Raw genomic sequence first — 3,693 nt, 5'->3', positions numbered from 1 at the left:
GAAATATTTTCCTCCCTGACACAATTATCTTTCTTTTTTTTCTTCTTTTTTTCACCTTTCATATTTCATCCTCATGCAAATGACTGGCTAAATGGCCATCCATGTTTCTGGTCTTTTCAAGAATGGGCTACCAAGATGCTAACATATATTCTGCTTGACCCAGTTTCAAAACTTTGGGCCCCCAGGAACCACTTTCTTACAGCGACCCCTGAAAGGGCAAGGGAGCTGTCCTTGCTGTATTGAGGAGGTATAGGGGCATGGAGTGTCACATGGAGTAGGGAGAGCCTGGCACAAGAGAGGGAGGGTCTCTGAGCTTTTTGCTGGTAGGGGTTGCTGGAGCCTGGGTGAGAGGGGGAGATTGCTCCATGACAGGGAGGGAAAGGGGCACTGGAGGGGCCACTGTGAAGTGTGGGAGACTGGTGAAAGAGAAGGACATCTTCACGGAGGGAGACAGCAGAAGTGAGAGGAGGTGGGTTATATACAAGGGATCAATTTAATAAGAATACTGAGGACAACTGAATTCAGGATTCTCATTATTAGAAAAGAGAAATAGGAGGTTCAGGATGGGGAACACGTGTACACCCATGGCAGATTCATGTTGATGTATGGCAAAATCAGTACAATACTGTAAAGTAAAAAAAAAAGAAAAGAAAAGAGAAATAAACATATAAAAAGAGAGAAAACTAAAACTTGATATAAGAATTGAATTATAGATATTAGTATGATCTCATGGGTTTTTAAAACATGTAGATATAGAAGTATATACAAAATGTACCTACCTGTATGAGTGTGATACTTTGTATCTTGCAACCTTTTTCTAAGTTTGGGGTTATTTCAAAATAAAACTAAAAAAAATGTTTATATAGGTATAATAGCACTATTTAAAGTAGAAGTATAATACTACCAATATGATGTTGTTAAATGAATTAAATAAGATAATTCATATGGAGGGTATAATATAGTCCCTGGCACACAGTAATCTTTCAATAACTGTTCTTATTATCTTCTGGGATAAAAACATACCATGAAAATTACTCTGTATCTTTTTTCCCACTAAAAATATATCTTGGAAAGCTTTTCATAACAGTTCATACCTTGGTTTTTAAAATTAATAAATCTAGCTTGTATTCTTTATTATATTACTGTTATAATTAGAAAAACAAAAAACAATAATTGTGGGAGGGGGGATAATCTGCCTCAGTATGTCATCTGCTGATGACTCATAATTTAATTAATTCTCGTTGCTAATGGAAACCTTTGGTTGAACAGGCATAGCTGTATTTTAATAGCAGCTCTTGAGTGGAGAGTATAAGAAAAAAATATCCAATACCACATCACTGGACACATAGATGTTCACACAAATTTTTCCTATATTTTTAAAGCTCAGAATGAAAAGCACTGGGTAATCAGAGAAGCTGTTAAAATTCATTCATTCAATCATCTCTTCAGTCCACTGACAAATCCCTGTTTAAGGACTGCTGTGATCATTCACTGTTGGATGTGCTAGGAATGCAGCGCAAATTAAACAGGGTCCCTGCCCGCAAGGGGCTCTCTCCTTCTAGTGGAAGAAGAAAAACACCCAGTCAGTCTTACCTGATACATTAGTTGGTGATAACTTAAACATGAGATCAGTCCCTTCTCTTCATGAAGAAAGCTAATTTGGTAATTTTTAAAGTTCATGTCTTACTAATCATCTATAATAACTCTTAGTAACCTTTTGAGCCTGGGTTTCCAGATATCAAAAATGGAGATAATAATAATTATAAGGTTGCTGTAATCAAATACATTAAGTGCCCAGCATAAAGACAGCCCCTTAGCAGGTACTTGATAAACAGAAACCCTTATTTGCTTTTAGTTGTACAATTTTGGGTTCTTATATTTGAGACTAAGAGAATAGGAGTGGCTTTGATTTACAGGGAAGCTGTTTCCTTCCCCAGGTTGGGTGTGTCATTGATGTGTCCCCAGACCTTACTAACCTGCTCCACTAGGCACATTTTCTTTACTGAGCTGTCATGCCTTCCACCCACAGGAAATGGGAAGTCCATTTTTCTACTGGGTTGCTTTCCAGAAGGAATCCCCAAAAGCACTAATCCCAAGAGCCTGTCCATAGGCTCTTGCCACCAACCTGGCAGCCCATACTTTGAACAGCCTCTTGGCACTGCCCTGTAGTTGGGCCCCAGATGACTTCTCAGAGGCCAAAGTTCACATAAACCTCTTGAAAGTGCATCCAAGTCCAAACACGGCCATGCCAAATATGCTGAACCTTTGGGTCTTTATCTTGAAAACACCAAGGAAACAAAGTTTTTAAGGGAATGAGCTGGCTTCACTTATATTTTAAAAAAATTTTCCTTGGGTTACTCTGTAAAGAATGGAGAATAAAACTCAAGAGAAGAAGCAGGAGAGTAGAGTTGCTCCTCTGTGACCCAAAAGGGCAGAGAAGAAAGAGAAACAGCACAGGTTTGAGATCTGGCCATTTTGGAGGCAGAATTGATAGTACTGTTGATGGATTTGTTGTAGGAGTGGGAAGGAGTAGGGAAGTTGCCAGCTTGAACATTTGGATGATTTTATATGGCTGTGCCACTTGTTAAAAATGGGAAAAACCAAGATGTCTAATAAAACCTCAACTAAGTGCTAAAGAAATCTCAAGTTGGGTGCTTGACATTGCAGGGACCAATAAGCAAACTTGGGGCTTACAACTGGCCCAGAATAAACCTCAGTGTCCCAGGCTAGCCCCTGGAGGCTTCTGCATGGCCAGAACCAGCTCAAATATACCAATAAATAGTCCAGGTCTCAGTGAAACTTGGACCCATGCCTAAGTCATCAGTCCCCTTGGAGCAAAGCAGTCTCTCTCCTCTCCTATTCTGATGTATGTTCATTTCCATTTCAGGATGGCCAAGGATGGGAAAAATCATCCTGTACATGGAAGATGGCCTCAGCTACACTGTCCAGCTAAAAGAACCAGCAAAAGGCTTCAAAGTACATTTCACAAAATCTAGGCTCTCCAGTTTGAGACTACAGTAAATGGAGGATAGTCCAGGTTATGAACACTTTATGTCCAGAAAAAGTGCTCTGGAGCATAGTCTAGTTAAAAATACCCATAATTCCCATTATAAAGCAGAACATTTTGCATCTCACAAACTGTGGTGTCTGTATGCAGACGTATGGAAACCTCACTGCCTTCTCCAAGAATAAGAGTGAGGTACTTGTTTCACATTTTTGCAATAGAAGGGGCCATTTACATAAATTAAAAAAAAACTTTCAAAAAAATCAGTTGTTTGTATAAACAAAGCTAACAATCTTCAATGGATGTCCTACCACTTGTACCTGAGGATGGTGAGGAAGCCTTTCTATGGAACAAGCTTCCCATTCTCATTGAATATTTGCATTTGTCAAATATCAAGGTCTTAATAGGGCTTCCCAAGAGAATTTCAAGATGGCAGAGTAGAAGGATGTGCACTCATCTTCTCAAGCGAGAACTCCAAAATTATAACTCACTGCTGAACAACCATCGACAGGAGAATGTTGGATCCCACCAAAATAAGATACCCGATGTCCAAGGGCAAAGGAGAAGCCCCAGAAAGACGGTAGGAGGGGAGAAATCATGTTTAGAATCAAACTCCATACCCGCTGGAGATGCTCGGACGGCTCAAACAAAGCTAGTGCACACCAGGACCCAGAGACCCCACAGAGACT

This window comes from Capricornis sumatraensis, chromosome 3 (assembly GCF_032405125.1).
Source record: "Capricornis sumatraensis isolate serow.1 chromosome 3, serow.2, whole genome shotgun sequence".
Taxonomy (NCBI): domain Eukaryota; kingdom Metazoa; phylum Chordata; class Mammalia; order Artiodactyla; family Bovidae; genus Capricornis; species Capricornis sumatraensis.
This window is presented reverse-complemented; position numbering follows the sequence as displayed.